At 31.0% G+C, this 20,855-nt stretch overlaps 1 protein-coding gene and 1 long non-coding RNA gene across 2 annotated transcripts in view; one reads left to right on the forward strand and one right to left on the reverse strand.

Annotated features, from left to right (window-relative positions):
• The window catches only part of LOC143201771 (uncharacterized), a 185,281-nt gene that overhangs the window by 48,280 nt on the left and 116,146 nt on the right, over positions 1 to 20,855 (reverse strand). The window lies entirely within an intron of this gene.
• Positions 1 to 20,855, forward strand: part of Sox15 (Sox box protein 15) — a 114,983-nt gene that overhangs the window by 1,041 nt on the left and 93,087 nt on the right. The window lies entirely within an intron of this gene.

Below are 20,855 nucleotides of genomic sequence, written 5' to 3' on the forward strand. Positions count from 1 at the left end.
TATATAACGAAGAACATATCACGTTAATTCAAACATAACACAAGATTCGTTTATCAATCGTTGATAATTATCAGACAAGATAATCAATTAAACAACCGAAATATCATGGAAAAAGTAAAAACTTATTTTTATCCTATATTATTGTTATATTAACAGCCCTATTACAAAATTCACCAAAAAATCGTATTAAGGGCCCGTATATGCCAATTTGGATACCTACTTTCTTGTATAGAACATAATTTAAAATAATAAATGATATTAATGAGAAATTATATTAGAATATTATCAAATTCATGCTTAAGATATGGTAAAATTGCTTTAAACTAGTGACATTTCACATATAACAGTATTATATGTATAATTTAGACGATATATAACTGTACTAAAGTCATATTGTATAAGATCATGCCAATTTTTATATACAATATTTCTATATGATTTTAACTATAGAATAAAACAAAATTGCTGATATTACTAGGTAATATAAGACATAAATAAGTTATATGAAGCGATTAGATTGGACTACAAAAATATATAGATAATACTATATCATGTCATCGAGACTGAACGACCATAGTTTCGTTATATCAATATTTTCATCATAATATATAACGAAGAACATATCACGTTAATTCAAACATAACACAAGATTCGTTTATCAATCGTTGATAATTATCAGACAAGATAATCAATTAAACAACAGAAAAATCATGGAAAAAGTTAAAACTTATTCGTATCCTATATTATTGGTATATTAACAGTCTTTTTACAAAATACACCAAAAAATCGTATTAACTACGGTCCGTATATGCCAATTCGGATACCTACTTTCTTGTATAGAATATAATTCATAATAATATATGATATTTGTCACAAATTATATTTGAATATTATCTAATCCATATATATCGCCTTTTATAATTACATGATATTTATACTATATTAAAAATCATATTATTTATCATCATTATCATATCAGTTTTGATAGGCAATGCAGAAAACTATGATATCTATGATATAAATATGTAATATAAAGCGTATAGATTGAGTTACAAATTGTTTTAGTCGTTTTGTTAATAACATATAACAAAGTACTTTAGCTTGATACTGATTACGTTAAAATTAATCTGAATTATCATATGTTAATTCAAACTCATGATTCAAAGTCAAACGCCGAAATTCTTACTTCATGCTAATCAAATAAACAATAGCAATATCACTGGAGAAGAACAACTTTATATGTATCCTGTATTGTTGATACATTAATTCCTAGTACAAAATACACCAAAATAATCATATTACAAAGAATAAATACATCTGCCCTGGCCGTAATTAAGAATAATGATTTTCAACAATATCTTCCGAGAGCTATTAAATTAGAAATATCCTGAATGAAATTATCGCTAATCAGTTCTAATGAAGATCTATGGAATCGATAAAATGGTATGAATATTTCACTAACTAGTGACCGACGATGTTAATCTGTGAACGTTATTGATTGTACCGTTCAAACTAACTTTTCCGAAAGATTAATTATCGTTTTGGTCCTCAACGTTTCCACTAATGGTCGGTTATTTGTTTTTTAATGTATAATAATTTTAATGTGCGTTTACCGAATATTATGCATGTTGGAGGATGACAATGTTATATGTATATCATTTGTTTTAATTTGTACGATTTTATATGAAATCTGGAAAAACAACGAGTTTTTTTTTATTATAGTTATCTCTGTATGGACTGTTAAACATAAAAAATAAAAATATAAAATATATTTAAATAAAAACTTAAAATATAACATGATATATATTGTGTTGTTATTATGTTACGATGATATGTTGTGTAGATCATTTGATATAATTGTTATAAAATAGTTTAATCATAATTTAACATAATATTAAAAACTGTTTATGTCTTTTATAGTAGTAATTGTAATAAGTAAGCATTTGTGATACTCAATAACCTCAATAACATGATATTATAAATTATATGATATTTGGACTCAATTATTTCTATTGATATACATTTTATATAATAACACTCATGAGCTGTGAGCTTTATAATGTGAATACAAATTAAAATCAGAATTCATTGGTATTGTGTGTAATTTTTATGGCATGGTATAACTCAACAATTGTTTATATAACCTGTTAACTGAATTTAAAAATACAATCAATCTGGATATATAGCCCATAATCGAACATCTTCCACATTCAAAACTGATTTGATTATCTATATATTTGATAAAAAAATTATCATTTTTTACGGCGATAAAAAATATTGACATGATATATGTTTTTTTCCGAATTAAATAACCCCAATAGCATGATATAATAATTTATGTTATATTTAGGATTAATCTCTGACTTTTGATATATCTTCTTTTCATGTTCTGACATTCATATTAGTTTTTTGATTTAGTTATCGCACAACAATTGGCATGATATTTTGGATAGAACTAACGTGATTAACTAGATTTTTAACATGATATGTATCGAATATCGCTAAACTCATCTTGTTTCAAAACTGATTTGACTATTTGTATATTTGATAATTCTTTTTAGCATTTCCTGACGGCAAAAAGAAATACTGACATGATATATGTCTTTTCTCCCAATGAAGTAACCCTAATAGCATGATATAATAATTTACGTTATATTTAGGATCAATCTCTGCTTTTGATATATCTTCTTTTCATGTTCTGACATTCATATTAGTTTTTTGATTTAGTTATCGCACAACAATTGGCATGATATTTTGGATAGAACTAACGTGATTAACTAGATTTTTAACATGATATGTATCGAATATCGCTATACTCATCTTGTTTCAAAACTGATTTGACTATTTGTATATTTGATAATTCTTTTTAGCATTTCCTGACGGCAAAAAGAAATACTGACATGATATATGTCTTTTCTCCCAATGAAATAACCCTAATAGCATGATATAATAATTTATGTTATATTTAGGTTCAATCTGTGCTTTGGATATATCTTCTTTTCATGTTCTGACGTTCATATTAGTTTTTTTGATTTAGTTATCGCACAACAATTGGCATGGTATTTTGGATAGAACTAACGTGATTAACTAGATTTTTAACATGATATGTATCGAATATCGCTATACTCATCTTGTTTCAAAACTGATTTGACTATTTGTATATTTGATAATTCTTTTTAGCATTTCCTGACGGCAAAAAGAAATACTGACATGATATATGTCTTTTCTCCCAATGAAATAACCCTAATAGCATGATATAATAATTTATGTTATATTTAGGTTCAATCTGTGCTTTGGATATATCTTCTTTTCATGTTCTGACGTTCATATTAGTTTTTTTGATTTAGTTATCGCACAACAATTGGCATGGTATTTTGGACAAAACTAACATGATAATCTAGATTTTTAACATGATATGTATCGAATATCGCATATTATGTCTGAGTATTCTCTATACTCATCTTGTTTCAAAACTGATTTGACTATCTGTATATTTGATAATTCTTTTTAGCATTTTCTGACGGCAAAAAGAAATATTGACATGATATATGTCTTTTCTCCCAACTAAATAACCCCAATAGCATAATATAATAACTTATTTTAATTAAAATCAACATTAAAATATATTTAAGGTCATTGCATTATGATTAAAATACTGTTAATGTTTAAATATAATTCTTAATATCATGGTAATACATTATTTTATTGAGATTGATACAACTTTTAGATATATTGTTCATTTTCAAATTTGTTAGACGCGGATTTGAAGGCAATACATGATGGTGATGCGTGTAAAACGCAAGAAGAATATGCAAAATGGTTAAGATTAACACAAGAAGCCATTGCTTAAGCTTCTATATTTTGTGACGTATGAATTGAAGAAAAGAGATGTTGAAATGCGTTGAAAAACGGCCAGAATACGAGTAGAGATTCGACCATTTATTGCCAAACCGGTGAAAACATACTTGGAAACATTAAATGAGAAGTATTACCTAACCCGCCCTATTCTCCAGACCTTGCTCATTCTGATTACTATTTGTTCCGACATGTTCTTTAAGAAGATACCAAAAATGGTGTTGATTCGTGGATAGCATTAAAAGATACATCGTTCCTTTGATATAGAATCAGTAAATTATCTGAAAGATGAGAAAAAGTAGCAGCTATCGATGGACGTTACTTAAAATTAAAAATAAATTATTTAAAACTAATTTATGAGCCATTTTGTCATAATATGTTGCGTGTAAATGTTTGGTAACATGATATAATACAGTTTTTATCGAGAATAAGGTACTTAGTCGATGGCAAACGTGTATCGACGATGTCGCAAAAGAACCATTTTCCTCCAGCTAAAAGCCAATCACATTCTATCGCCTATGGACGCGGTATTTGAAGATTGTGTTCCTACACCTTGACCCGGCTGCTCCTCCTAGCGCTGGACGAGCCCCTGTGTCGGATTGATGCCAGTTTCAAAACATCGCCCGTTCCTTCTTCTCTGCGCTCGTAACGTGTCACCCTGATGATGGCGCAACCTCAACCCGGGGCACGAAACGCGTATCCTCGTTCGTATCTCGGTCGAGATCTGGCTGCTCTTATTTGTTGTTATCTTAAGTGTTGTCGTTGCCACAGATCCCGTGTTATGTCAAAACAAATAGTAGCTGAATGATAATGTGATTTTATCAGTCGGCAGTCTTGATTAATTAAATTTACGATTACGGTTTCCGAAAATTTCGTAATTTAAAAACAACGTGACGAGTGCGCTCGACGTTAAAATTCGCGCAGCATCTGCTTGTTTTTGAGAGTGTTTCCTGAAATCGGTTATTCATTTGTGAGCTGTAATAACATCAAAATTATTCACCGATAAAATAGTGACGTTTTATCAAATATCTAGGAGATAGTGTCAATATTTTCTCGTTTTTCTGAATTGTATTTTATCTTGAAGCCAATTCTCTACCGTTAAGTTAGTTTTGAAGAGATTAGAACAGATGGTAGTCAAAAAGAGCAAGATCCAGGCTAGAGGGTGGATGTAGTAATACTTCTTAGAGACTCTCTGTTAATAATTGCTGAGCCACTGAAGACTTGTGTGGTCTAGCGCGTTATTCTAATGGAAAAAACGCCTTTCCCTTGGATTTCGATTGTTCCTTTCTTAGTATCAGACATCTAACTTATTCTAAAAACTATTCTAGCTTATTCTAGAAATTATTAAATCTCACTCTATGTGAGTATTAATTAGTCACTGTCATCGCGCACATATAACTGTTTGGCAAGAGCATTGGGATGCACTAATAGTCAGAGTACTTCGCACTAATACCCCGAATCACACTCGTTATGGGTTCTATGGGGATATCGCGCTGAATCAGTTTGTTGAACACGTAATCTGGGGCATCGACGATGTCTTGCAACACTTTATTCTGGAACCTCTGGAGGATATCTATGTTAGATTTACTAGTAGTATCCCACAATTCAATACCTTTGGTCCAAATGGGCCTAAATATTGACTTATACAGCAAAACCTTGTTATCTAATGATAATTTAGATTTACGCCCTGTCAGCCAATACATTTGGTTTAGTTTAAGCCCAAGCTGTTTGCGTTTTGTCACTATATGTTTTTCCGTGTCAAACGTCGATCAAAATGCTCGTGATTATTCCATTTTACTGAGGGACATGGACTTCTACAAAGGATGAATATCACATGGGTAGATTTTGTCTCATTGGCTCTGATACGCCATGTTTCTACTTTATTAAGATGAAGTTGGAGGTTTCTTGTGGCTGATATTGGATGTTGCAACAGCAGTGTTTCTTGAGGTCGGTAGGTCAGCTGTATATAATAGATAAACAATGGGCCAAGAACACTGCCTTACGGAACACTCGAATATATTGGTTGTAGGTCAGTATATTCATCGCCCTGTTTGACAATAAAATCTCTGTCTGTGAGGTACTATTTCAGCAGTTGAAAGTCCATATGGGGTAAAATTTAACTAGGTTTAAGCAGCTTTTGATGAATAATTGTTTCCTAACCCCACCAAAGACTTAGTATAACTTTCCATGGTGTCAATGACACAATTTGCAACCATTTTTAAAACCTCTCCGGGCTTTTTTTGCATACTACTATCGTACGTGATCCTCTTTCCATTTATCAAGATCATTCCATTCATAAGGACTCGTTTTTTTTTTGTTTTAGCAGCTACTTACATCTATAAACTGAATTCTCTACATTTTTCACTACTTTATCACGTGGAAGGAAATTTTTTGCTATCAAATCTTAAGTAAATTTTTCAGCGATGCCATCAGTTAAAATGTATCGCTTTACTTTGATATATTTATGATTGGGCTGGGCCAAGGCGAAGTTCAACTTTAACATTAAAATTCCGGATTGCAACAATAGCAGGGAAAAAGTCCCAATATAAAATACACCAAAAAAATCCTGTTAACTCGGGTCCGTATATACCAATCTGGATACTTATGTTCTTGTATTGAATATAATCCAGAATAATATATGATGTTTATCAGAAAGTATATTAGAATATTATCTAGTTCATCTTTAAGGTATGTTAGAATTGCTTTAAGAAGATTTACATTTATAATTAATTGATATTAATAATGTATTAAAACCCATATCATATGGGCAGATATATTTTGATGCAGAATCTATACTACGTAATACTTGTCTAGGTATATGTTTAGGTAATGCAGAAAACTATGATATACAGTTGTTATATAAAGCCTATAGATTGAGTTAGAAAGATACATAGACAATATTATTTCATGTCATCGAGAATGTTTGAACCGCCAAGGATTTGTTATTTCTTTGGCTAATAATATGTAATAAAGTACTTTAAATTAATGTAATAAAGTACTGATCTTTTAAAAAATCCGAATTATCATGTTAATTCAAACATATCACTCATTATAATCAAAAATGTTATACAATTACATTATACAATTTATAATTATGAAATACATCAAAACAATCAGGTTAGAAATAATAAATAAAACATCTTTCTTAACTATAGTTAAAAATAGTGATTTTTAACTTTTATTATTTTCAATATTAAATTTTTCAGAAACAAAACTGAATCTTTTTGGTGAAAATATGACCAACATATCCTTGTAGAGCCATTGACTGAGTAAATAATTGACGTTGCCTTTATATTCAGAATGTTCTAAGTACCGCTACCCATCAAATATGCCCTCTATGTATGATCTTATTGAACAAATATTGCTAGAGTTATACGTCTTTAAATCCATCGATTAAAATACTCGATTTGAAAGCATTCTCACCTTCATATTATTCTCCTTGTCTAGGTTCACTTGTTTATATTGTTACTTGTCTGCGGCTGATCCTTTCTGTTGACTAGTAATGATGTTTTCTTGCCTATATTTATATTGTATAGTATTTAAATTTTGATCAGATTTTTGATAAAATGTATGTCAATGTAGAGAAATTGTAAAGACAGAGTTTGAAAGATATCTGATAAAATACGAGAAAAAAATGAATACATTAAATCTGATTAGATAGACGGTAGAGTACAGACAGTGCCAGGTATTTCCTACACCTCTGCGCTGATCAAGCTTTTTTGACGGTTTTGGTGATGTTTTCTGTTTAAAAATAATGTTTAGTCAGCAAGAGAAACTCACTTTTGCTTATTTTTGTTAAAATTCGAGAGGTTATTTGATATGAATGGCTGTCAAACATAAACAAAATGACGCAGCTTGCTCGAAATGTCACAATAGTCTATTAATAGAGGACAGTTGAGGGCAGCGGTGACGAACCTTCATGAAACTTTCGGATTCCGACTGTCATTCAAGAAATCATTAGATCATATCCAAAAACTCATGAAAAGAAAGCTCTCTTAACGATGTAAAATTGTTTTAAAAAGTACTTTATGACAAGAATAAGTTCTACACTAACGTAATTGTGGTTGTATACGAAAAGTGGTAAAGGTTCATCATATTTTAGTGATTAGTGCTCGACAAAATACGGATTAATAACAACGTATTATTATTAATAACTCTATCACTTTTGGGGGGGCTATTGCTATGATTTATAGTTCATAATTAGCTCGAAATAAACTATTATCAATCGAGATTTACGAGAAAAAATCGTCGAAATTCATAACAAACACGCCGCATCATTAATCTATAGCATTTCCTAAAGATCTCAGATACTTATTCTAATTCCCTTTATCATTTTATAGCCCGTATATCATCGTCAGCCTCAACTACGGTTTATTTACGATATGTTTTAAACAAATGATTTAAATTGCAGATTATATTAGTTAGCAAAACGTTGCCTTTCCACCGGGTTATTTCTTGATGTACATACATATATTGTTTAATTAATATTTCTTGGAAACGTTCGAGCTACGAACGTAATACTTTATCGGTTATGATACGAAAATATTATCCAGATATATATTATCAAATAATTATTGGAAGTAAGTCGATACAATATTAATATGAAAGTAAAATATCACAGGTACAAAGTCTGTCTAATACTATACTTTGTTAATTGTAGACCCTTGTTTTGAGGAAATTTAAGAACATTAAAAGAGGCTTCATTTTTTTTTAAATAAATAATTCTATATTTTCATTTTTTAGTACATGTTTTGCATTTTATTTTTGAACTGTAGTGTTTGTTTATTTGATGCTCTATATTTCGCCTTAACATAAACACAATAGTTGAATTGGCTTTTTTTTAATGACTATTAAATTACTGTTCGCTTGTACAGTTATACTAGATATGCCAAAATGTAATTCACGTTATTTTAATTGGATTTTATTGGGCCTATACCAACAGGTACAAAATTTAATACTGTAGTTTATTGATTGTGCAATAAATAATGTCGGCGTTTTAAGGAAAATAAAGTAAATAGAAAGAGGCTTAATTTTTTCTACGAATAATCCTATTTTGTTTAATATCTTTTTGCATTTTATTTTTCAACTATAATGTTTGTTTATTTGGTGCCTTGTGTTTCGCCTTATCACAAACGCAATAGATGAATTTGATTTTTTTTAATGACTATTAAATTACTGTTCGATTGTACAGTTATACTAGATATGCCAAAATGTAATTGACGTTATTTTAATTGGGTTTTATTGGGCCTATACCAACAGGTACAAAATTTAATACTGTAGTTTATTGATTGTGCAATAAATAATGTCGGCGTTTTAAGGAAAATAAAGTAAATAGAAAGAGGCTTAATTTTTTCTACGAATAATCCTATTTTGTTTAATATCTTTTTGCATTTTATTTTTCAACTATAATGTTTGTTTATTTGGTGCCTTGTGTTTCGCCTTATCACAAACGCAATAGATGAATTTGATTTTTTTAATGACTATTAAATTACTGTTCGATTCTACAGTTATACTAGATGTGCCAAAATGTAATTGACGTTATTTTAATTGGGTTTTATTGGGCCTATACCAACAGGTACAAAATTTAATACTGTAGTTTATTGATTGTGCAATAAATAATGTCGGCGTTTTAAGGAAAATAAAGTAAATAGAAAGAGGCTTAATTTTTTCTACGAATAATCCTATTTTGTTTAATATTTTTTGCATTTTATTTTTCAACTATAATGTTTGTTTATTTGGTGCCTTGTGTTTCGCCTTATCACAAACGCAATAGATGAATTTGATTTTTTTTAATGACTATTAAATTACTGTTCGATTGTACAGTTATACTAGATATGCCAAAATGTAATTGACGTTATTTTAATTGGGTTTTATTGGGCCTATACCAACAGGTACAAAATTTAATACTGTAGTTTATTGATTGTGCAATAAATAATGTCGGCGTTTTAAGGAAAATAAAGTAAATAGAAAGAGGCTTAATTTTTTCTACGAATAATCCTATTTTGTTTAATATCTTTTTGCATTTTATTTTTCAACTATAATGTTTGTTTATTTGGTGCGTTATATTTCGCCTTATATCAGTACAGTTATACTAGATATGCCAAAATGTAATTCACGTTATTTTAATTGGGTTTTATTGGGCCTATACCAACAGGTACAAAATTTAATACTATAGTTTATTGATTGTGCAATAAATAATGTCGGCGTTTTAAGGAAATTAAAGTAAATAGAAAGAGGCTTCATTATTTCTACGAATAATCCTATTTTGTTTAATATAAGTTTTGCATTTTATTTTTCAACTATAATGTTTGTTTATTTGGTGCGTTATATTTCGTCTTATCACAAACGCAATAGCCAAAATGTAATTCACGTTATTTTAATTAGGTTTTATTGGGCCTATACCAATAGGTACAAAATCTATTTAATACTACAGTTTATTGATTGATTACACGATATTTTAATTGGATTTTATTGGAGCTTCATCATAAATTCAATTGTATACTGTCTACCCAAACTATTAAAATAGCGTTTTAGTACTTTATGGTATCATGCGACCATAAAGTTTTTTTATTGATATTTGTGGGATAATTTGTTATGGTCTTCAAAAAATAAAAGAATTACCTAAAATATGTTGTTGCATATCCACCAAACAATCTATATATTGAAATGTATTGTCAAATAACGATCATAAAATCTTGAGACTTGGAATTATGGTTTACATCGTTTCCTACAAATGGCCTGGTTTATGTATGGGTCATACCGCTGTCAAACACTACCATATTCTTAGGTGATAATGTTCCTATAAACACAGCCAAATTGGTTCAGTCTTACTTTGTGAAGCATCAGAATATTATCAAATATCTTTCCTGGCCAACATGATGCTCAGGCCTCAATATAATTGAACCGATATAGGGAGTTTTAGGGCAAATGGTGCCTCAACATTTTATTAATGAATAAATATTGTGAATACGTCAGGTGTTTCTACTATTTTGTTCATCTCTTGTACATGAGGGACTTTTCTGGAGTTGTTTCAATGATTTGGATTAATTTGATTAACTCTTTCGCATTTCCCCGTGTGGTATTTTAGGAGAATCTCATAGAAAAGGCGTCTCGGACCCAGCGGATGCCTCACGTATCCAGCTCACGTCTCTTGGTGGACCGAGAGCGACTGGTTTTTTTGCCGCGCTTCGGCCGCAAAAGGTCTGAACAGGACGTTTACATTCACGCCTGCTTCCCGGCACATAATTAAGACGTTGGTCGAGCCCGCGACGGCTTAAATCAGGCCCGCGCTATGCTAATGGCCGGCCATTAGGGCGTTTTTTCCCCCGGGGGCTCAGCGCCGCGCTATTTCGTGAAAATGGATGAGCCGACGGAGCGGCCGGGACCCTCGGCCAATCGCGGCCCGTCCAGTCGCGCAAAAACTCTTCATAAATCGTTGCGCGTATGACAAACAAGACCCGGTGGTTGCCCGACCGCTTTTTGCTACCCGTCCCATGACAGAAATCTCGGATCCGCGTCGCGTACACGGCTAATAACTATATTTGCTAATCCGTCTTCGTCGTCGAAGGCGATTTGTTGTTTTTAGCGGGGCCCTCGATATCACAGAGTGCGGCGACGTGGTCCTGTTCCTGTCACTTGTCATCTGGGTAGGCCTCTAAAGGAAGCACCAGGATATTTTGATGACCGGACCAGTGCGGAACGATTTACCAACAAAGACAATTAGAAAACCCACCAACTTGATCAACACATCATTAATAGAGCAAGCTAACAGATCAATTGAAAAGTCCCCGGCCTACAATTGTAAAAAACATTTTTTTGGCAAAATTAGTTTTTTTATTCAACATAATTCCCTTCACGGGCGATACACTGATTATAACGACCCTCCAACTTTTCGATGCAATTTTTGTAGTGCGATTTGTAGAACATTTCTTCCCAGCGAGTATTCTTTTGAGCTCTGAGAACAGGAAATAGTCGCTGGGGTCCAGATTTGGAGAACAGTAGATAAGCAAGCAATTCGAAGCCCAATTTATGGATTTTTGCCATCGTTTTCATTGACTTGTAACACGGTGCATTGTCTTGGTGCACTTTCAGTCAGCAGCACTTTCTTTTTCTTTAAATACAGCCTTTTTCGGCGATTTAGTCCTTCAAACGCTCCAATAACGCTATGTAATAGTCTCTGTTGATGGTCCTTCCATTTACAAGGCCAATTATGAAAATTATTCCATGCACGTCCCAAAATACAAACGCCATGAACTTGTCAGCCGACTGTTGCGTTTTCCCACGCTTTGGTTGCAGGTTTATCATGTGCAGTCTACTCGGATGACTGGTCATATTCAAACACTGCTCCGAATCATCAACATGTCGTTGTTTTTTTGGTTAAAAGTGAACTCGTGCGGCACCCACTTTGCACAGGGTTTTCTCATACCCAAATATTCGTGAATGATATGATGTACACGTTCAGTTGATGTCTTTAGAGTGTCTGCTATTTCATTAAATTTCAATTTACGGTCATTCAAATTCATTTTGTGAATTTTTTAAATGTTTTCGTCGGTAACAACCTCTTTTGGGCGTCCACTGCGTTCACCGTCTTCGATGTTCATTTCACCACGTTTAATTGTAGCATACCAATCCTTGATGGTTGATTTTCCTGGGGCAGTGTCCGGAAACTCGGCATCATGCCAAGTTTTTGCTTCAACTGTATTTTTTCCCTTCAAAAAGCAATATTTTATCAACACGCGAAATTCCTTTTTATCATTTTTTTTTTCACAATAACAAGAATGCTACTTTTCAATCAAAATGCTATAATTCACAAACTAATAATCCGACAGCTGTCAAATTTATACACGCATCTTTTGAGAGTTAGGGCTAACTAAAAAACATATGGATTGGACTTTTCAACTGACCATTTAATCAATACAGCATTGATACAGCAAGCTATTATGATTTCGAAACCCGAAGATCCACTAAATGAAGTCAAAGCTTATGGATAAATCAATCTCGCCGCCGCCAGTAATATCCAGATCATTTGAAAAACTGGTCTTAAAAAGGTTGAAACCAATCACAGCTAGAAAAACTCTGATGCTAATTGGTTACTTACATAGAATAACAGACATCATTGAAAGAAAACAATATTCTTGTACGTAGTGCAAGCCTTCTATAAAGTCTGCTATAAGGAACTCAAATATAATCTCCATATAATAACACACGGACTGAAAAGTCCCGGGCGTAACAGAGAAAACGTATATTTTTTTTGTTTAAAATTGACATTATTCATCAGCGTAATCTCCATCAGCCACACAATCATTCCAGCGCCGCTCTCATAGTTCAATACCACTTTCGTAAAACGATTTATCTTTTGCCTGTAAATAGGTCTGCAACTAATTGCGGTCCACTCAGATGACGATTGTTTTGATTTCGAAGTGAAGTGATGGATCCATGCTTCATCAATTGTCAGACCTCGACGGAAATATTCCGGGTTGTTACGTTTAAACATGGCCAAACGCTGCTTATAACCATCAAGACGTTCTTGTTTTTGGTCAACAGTAAGCCAATGCGGCACCTACCAAGTCTTCCTTATCGTCACCGAGGCGGAATATTCATGATAATGAATGTTGCTGTGTATACGGTGGTATCAGTGTAGTGTAGTATATTGTGAGCTGCCAAAGTCGAATCATTTTTTATAGCAGATGTCTGGCAATACTAATTAAACAAACTGAAGGACATATTGTTGCAAACAAGACCGGCGATATCAAGTAACAGAAGCAACATCGTCAAAAAAATAATAAAAGTACCTAATACGTTCATGTTTCAAGTGAATTGACTTCACAACTCGAAAAAGATCCTCGCCAGAGTGATGTAGATTTGAACCATACGCTTTAAACCACGCCGCGAAGGTTTAGATTGTAGTAGCAACAAAAACCCCGCATCCGGTAAGGCGTCCTCCATCTTCCCGACCTATGGGATGACGTAAACCGTCGGAAAACCGCCCGATTATCAACCGTTGCCGGTGATGCTCGTCGGCCGACACGAAACGAAGATCAAAACAAATCATTCCGTCAGAATAGCGGCGCTCACGACTCCCTCTCGAAATGATTCACAGTGCTGTCGTCTCCTATATTGAAAAAAAAAAAACTACGGCGGACAGCCGCTTTCTGCTATTATTTCATTGCAATAACGATGGAATATTTAATTAAACAAACTGAGTGGCACGCGGCCTCAGTCACTCTTCAGGATGCGGATCGATCAGCGACGTTGCCAGGTGTATGGATTCTTCCGAGTAGTACAAGAAATATTTTAACTAGATACTTAGCGTGAGATCTTCGAAAATGTCTGTAAAATTAGCTATTTAATGGAATACTAAGGTGGTTTTTCTTTATAACATCGAGCATTTTAAGATAGAAGACTAATGAAGAAGTAGTTAGTCTCGTGATTAAAATGTTTTCGTGGAAATTTTTTTCTGTACTCACTTTTTCTCAGTTTTCTAAGATATTTTCCATTTATTCTTGAAGTTTTCCATATAATTGTGTTTTAAATAAGGATCAAGTATTTTTTATAATTTTGGATAGTTTAAACCTAATATTTCTAGCCATTTTCTTTTCTCTTTTCTTTTATAATTTTGTTTTAAATAAAGAGGCATTAATGAACGTCATACTGTTTATATATATGGTCTTTTCTACTAAGTTACTTGCTCTTAGTTCCCAACCATTATGGCTTTGGTGATACAAAGATATTTTTACATTTTCTCTATATACATAATCAGGAAAAATTGCGATTTTTGACCATTTTCAAACATTTTACTCTAAAGTTGACTTCAATAAATACACGTTGATGAAAATATCAGTAGTTATGTAAAATTGGACGGCGAATAAGATGGTATAGTTTGTTTTGTTGTAAAATCAAAATATTCTGAAAATACGGTCAAATGTATTTCTGGACTAAAATCGTTTAAACTCATATTTCACACATATCTCAAAAACTATATACTTTACATGAAAAATAATGTTTTTATGATATTTTCCACCGTAATATTCACAAAATATGGGATTTTTAGAGTTCATTTGGTGATATAAAGATTTTTTACATTTTTTCCATATAATATACTCATGAAAAAATGCAATTTTTGCCCAATTTCATACATTTTACTCTAAATCCGATTTCAGTAAAGATAGGTTGATGAATATACCAATACTTATGTAAAATTGGATGACGACTAACGTGGTATAAGCAGTTTTGTTGTAAGTCAATATTATGAAAAGACGATCAAATATATTTCTGGGCTAAAACCTTTTAAACTCATATTTTGCACATATCTCAAAAACTATTTACTTTACATGAAAAGTAATGTTTTTATGATATTTTCCACCGTAATATTCATGAAATGTGGTACTTTTAGTTCATTTGTTAATACAAAGACTTTTTACAATTTTTCCATATATATACTCAGGAAAAATTGCGATTTTTGGCCATTTTCAGACTTTTCATTATAACTCTAGTTTAATTTAAGACAGATTAATGTAAATTGTACTACTTGGGTAAAAATACATGTTTAACAATATTGTAGTATTATATTTGATATAATTTTGAAAGTTTAGAGATATTTGGTTCAAGCGTCATTCACTCTATGCTGAAAACAATAATCATATTGTTTTTCCCGTCATATTTTTAACCAGAAATGAAAGTTTTAGCCCATTTAAAGATCTAAACTATTTTTACATTTTTTCCATATATACACTCAGGAAAAATCGCGATTTTTGGCCATTTTCAGACTTTTCATTATAACTCTAGTTTAATCAAAGACAGATTAATGTAAGTTATACTACTTGGGTAAAAATACATGCTTAACAATATGGTAGCATTATATTTTATGTAAATTAAATAGTCCAGAGATATTTGGTTCAATAGTCTTTTTACAAGAAAATTGTATAAACCCATATTTTACGGATATCTCAAGAACTATTCACTCTATGCTGAAATCAACAGTCGTATTGTTTTTCCCGTCATATTTTTGACCAGAAATTAAAGTTTTAGCCCATTTGGAGATCTAAACTTCTTTTACATTTTTTCCATATATATACTCAGGAAAAATCGCAATTTTTGGCCATTTTCAGACTTTTCATTATAACTCTAGTTTAATCAAAGACAGATTAATGTAAATTGTACTACTTAGGTAAAAATACTTGCTTAACAATATGATAGTATTATATTTGATGTAAATTTGAAAGTTTAGAGATATTTGCTTCAAACGACTTTTTACAAGAAAATTTTATGGACCCATATTTTACGGATATCTCAAAAACTATTCACTCTATGCTGAAATCAACAGTCGTATTGTTTTTTCCGTCATATTTTTGACCAGAAATGAAAGTTTTAGCCCATTTGGAGATCTAAACTTTTTTTACATTTTTTCCATATATATACTCAGGAAAAATCGCAATTTTTGGCCATTTTCAGACTTTTCATTATAACTCTAGTTTAATCAAAGACAGATTAATGTAAATTGTACTACTTAGGTAAAAATACTTGCTTAACAATATGGTAGTATTATATTTGATGTAAATTTGAAAGTTTAGAGATATTTGCTTCAAACGACTTTTTACAAGAAAATTTTATGGGCCCATATTTTACAGATATCTCAAAAACTATTCACTCTATGCTGAAATCAACAGTCTTGTTGTTTTTCCCGTCATACTTTTGACCAGAAATGAAAGTTTTAGCCCATTTGGAGATCTAAACTTTTTTTACATTTTTCTCATATATATACTCAGGAAAAATCGCAATTTTTGGCCATTTTCAGACTTTTCATTATAACTCTAGTTTAATCAAAGACAGATTAATGTAAATTGTACTACTTAGGTAAAAATACATGCTTAACAATATGGTAGTATTATATTTGATGTAAATTTGAAAGTTTAGAGATATTTGGTTCAAACGTCTTTTTACAAGAAAATTTTATGGGCCCATATTTTACGGATATCTCAATAACTATTCACTTTATGCTGAAAACAATAATCATATTGTTTTTTCCGTCCTATTATTGTCCAGAAATGAAAGTTTTAGCCCATTTGAAGATCTAAACTTTACATTTTAAGTTACATTTTTTCCATATATATACTCAGGAAAAATTGCGATTTTTGTCAGTTTTCAAACATTTTACTCTAAATCCGATTTCAGTAAAGATACGTTGATAAATACACCAATACTTATGTAAAATTGGATGACGACTAACGTGGTATAAGCAGTTTTGTTGTGAAGTCAAAATATTCTGAAAATTCGATCAAATGTATTTCTGAACTAAAATCGTTTAAACTCATATTTTGCACATATCTCAAAAACGGTTTGCTCTACATGAAAAATAATGCTTTATGGTGTTTGTAACCGTAATATTCATAAAATATGAAATTTTCAACTCATTTGGTGCTATACAAATTTGGTTAATTTTTCCATATACATACTAACGAAAAATCATATTTTTTGTCATTTTCAAGCACTATATTTTACACCTGACTTAAGTTATTAGTTTCACTAGTTATGTAAAATTACCAGCTTGAAATATTGTTCTCTTTGCAAGCATTTATATTTTAAAACTATGTTCTCAAATCAAAATAGATTAAACGTAGGTTATACAAATACCTCATCAACTATTAACTCTATATGAAGAATAAGTCCATTTTCTTAATAATGTACCTTAAACGAACTAATTCGGAATGTTCAGAATGGATTTTGTTAAATTCCTTCGTGCAATGTCAGCAATAGAAACTGTTCTCGCACGTCAGATATGCTTATTGGGCGCACGAAATATTTCGCCGGTTCATCGGTGACGTCAGTGGAAGCGGCGACCTCCCCCGCCCCGTCGACGCGGCAACGTCGCGCGGCGGGCAAATGTGGCGGCATCGCTTTAGCTAATTCTCGTTTTTAACCTTCACTTTTCGCATAAATTAATGCCGATAAGATCAATTCTATGTATGTGCCTGTACGTATATCCTTTTCCTAGACCGGGCAACCCGCGCTGCTTTTTTGTTCTCTCTGTACGACGGCCGGCTCGATTTTATCGCAATCGAATTTCCTACGATAAAGCCAAAGGTCAATGGGTCGAATTTGGCGGTAGCTTCGCGAAGAACGCCGAAGATATTGAATAAAATATCACGAAATCAACAGTTATCAACTACAAGCATTAGTAGAAGTTTTTGGAAATTACAGAAATAACTGCAAATTGAAGCTGATTCACATCCTGAGCCAACTTTGCAAGCGCAATTTTTAACTTTTTGGGAGCTGGCGAATAACAGCAAGTAGAAAAATAAACAAGTAGAAAAAATAACTAATTAAATTTAAAAAGTTTAGTAGAAAATGCGTTCGTTCTTAATTAGAACTATTTTTCATAACGTAGAAGCAAATTTTCATAAAGTATTTCACAGCACTGGATCATTATATATGTTAGGATTATTAACAAGACCATTCAAGTAAGATTAAACCGTTTATCAAGTCTTAAAATATATAGTTCCAAAATTATCTTCTACTTTAAAATCAACACAAATTGGGACAAGCTAGCAAACGAATCAAACGAATCAATAAACATTTCTTAATTTAAATGATTAGGATATTGTATTTCTTTTATAGTATCATTCGTATACATTTAAATGAATTAATAGATCATGTATTATTTTCCCAAAACTACCTACTAGTTCATAATTATAACAGATTGGAACAAGACTGTATATATATAAAAAATATGTATTTTCCAATTCAAATGGTTGGTAAATTTGTATCCCTTATTAAAAATTTTTTTTTATAGTTATTAAGTGTTATTTGGATTATGTTTGATAGATTGGTCGAACGTAACATATATTTCCAAAACTATCTACTACTTTAAAATATATACAAATTGGAATAAAAAAGTAAATAAATCTAATATTAACTTTCTTCTAATTTAAATTTATCTTCTATAATTATTATGTACCATTTGGACTATTTTCTATGAACTGATAGATCATAAGATACATTTCCAAAAATATCTGCTACTTTAAAACAAATACTGGTTACAATAAGGCAGCAAATAAATCTAGGGTTAGAGTTTTTCTATTTTAAATGTATCTTCTATAATTATTAAGTACCATTTGGACTATTTTCCAGGAATTGGTAGATCCTAAGATATATTTCCAAAACTATCTGCTATTTTAAAAGAAATACCAATGGGAATAAGACAGCAAATAAAATTAAAATTAACATTTTTCTAATTTAAATTTATCTCTATAATTATTAAGCAACATTGGAGCTCCATCTCTTGGATTAGTAGATCATAAGATACATTTCCAAAAATATCTGCTACTTTAAAATAAATACTGGATAGAATAAGGCAACAAGTAAATCTAAGATTAAAGTTTTCTATTTTAAATTTATTTTCTATAATTATTAAGTACCATTTGGGCTATTTTCCATGAATTGGTAGATCCTAAGATATATTTCCAAAACTATCTGCTACTTTAAAATAAATACTAATGGGAATAAGACAGCAAATAAAACTAAAATTAACATTTTTCTAATTTAAATTTATCTCTATAATTATTAAGCAACATTGGAGCTCCATCTCTTGGATTAGTAGATCATAAGATATATTTCCAAAACTATCTACTAATTAAAAATAAATATTGAATGGAATAAGAGAGCAAGTAGATGAAAGACTTTTTTTCTAATTTAAATTTATCTTCTATAATTATTAAGTGCCATTTGAACTATTTTTCAGGAATTGGCAGATCATAAGATATATTTCCAAAACTATCTGCTACTTTAAAATAAATAATAATTTGAATAAGACAGCAAATAAATCTAAGGTTTTATTGATAAGTGAATTTATCTTGCATAATTATTAAGTATTGTTGAGATTATTTTTCGTGAATAGGTAGATCATAAAATATATTTCCAAAACAATCTGCTACTTTATATTTAAGAACGCCAATTTCGATTTCCTCGATAAATTAATTGTAGCGGATATTTCGCGTTACATAAGTAGGAACAGCGAACCTGGGGAACATCGCGGAATAGCGCGGACAAGAGAGAGAAGCAGAAGAAAAAAACCCAACAGCAAAAGACCATTTAACCAACCGCATATCAGAATCAATTAGCATTCTGTCATAAATAAAAATATCTTGTCTGTTTTCTGCGTCTGGCTGAATCGTGTCTGAGATTACCTTGACTTGAAATTTTTTTTTATCTCAACTCGGTGGCAAAGTGTGTTTTATCAAATCTTGATAGAAACGAGCATGATTACTTTTGTGTGTCAACATTTTGAAACGGCGTGTATGAGTGAGTGTGAGCCGGTTAAGAGTAAACAGATATTACGTTCTTACACGACCCAGATTTCGAACTGCTTTATAACATATTTTTTGTTTTCTGTAATTAATCTAATAGATTATTACAGCAGTAGATTGTTTTATTAAAAGTAAACTATAGTGTTTGTTAATTATTTCCTGTTTCAATATATTATTCACTGTAATCGTCTAAAAAGAATGCAGAAGATATTTTTGGAAATAATCTAATTATTTTAATAATTTTAGTATATACTGTAATGTTTCGGCTAAATATGAACTGGTAGATTGTTTAAGTAAGAGTTAGCTATAGTGTTAATTAATTATTCTCTGTTTTAATATATTATTCACTGTAAACTTCTAAAAATGATGTAGTAGACATGTTTGGAAATAGAAGAATAATTGTAATAATTGTAGTGTATACTGTAATTTTTCTGCTAAATATGAACTAGTAGATTGTTTTAGTAAGAGTTAACTGTAGTGTTAATTAATTATTCTCTGTTTTGATATATTATTCACTGTAATCTTCTAAAAATGATGTAGTAGACATGTTTGGAAATAGAAGAATAATTGTAATAATTGTAGTATATACTGTAATATTTCTGCTAAATATGAACTAGTAGATTGTTTTAGTAAGAGTTAACTGTAGTGTTAATTAATTATTCTCTGTTTTGATATATTATTCACTGTAATCTTCTAAAA

This window comes from Rhynchophorus ferrugineus, unplaced genomic scaffold (genome assembly GCF_030347505.1).
Source record: "Rhynchophorus ferrugineus isolate W39M unplaced genomic scaffold, kcgeb_rfMv2 rfM8, whole genome shotgun sequence".
Taxonomy (NCBI): Eukaryota; Metazoa; Arthropoda; class Insecta; order Coleoptera; family Curculionidae; genus Rhynchophorus; species Rhynchophorus ferrugineus.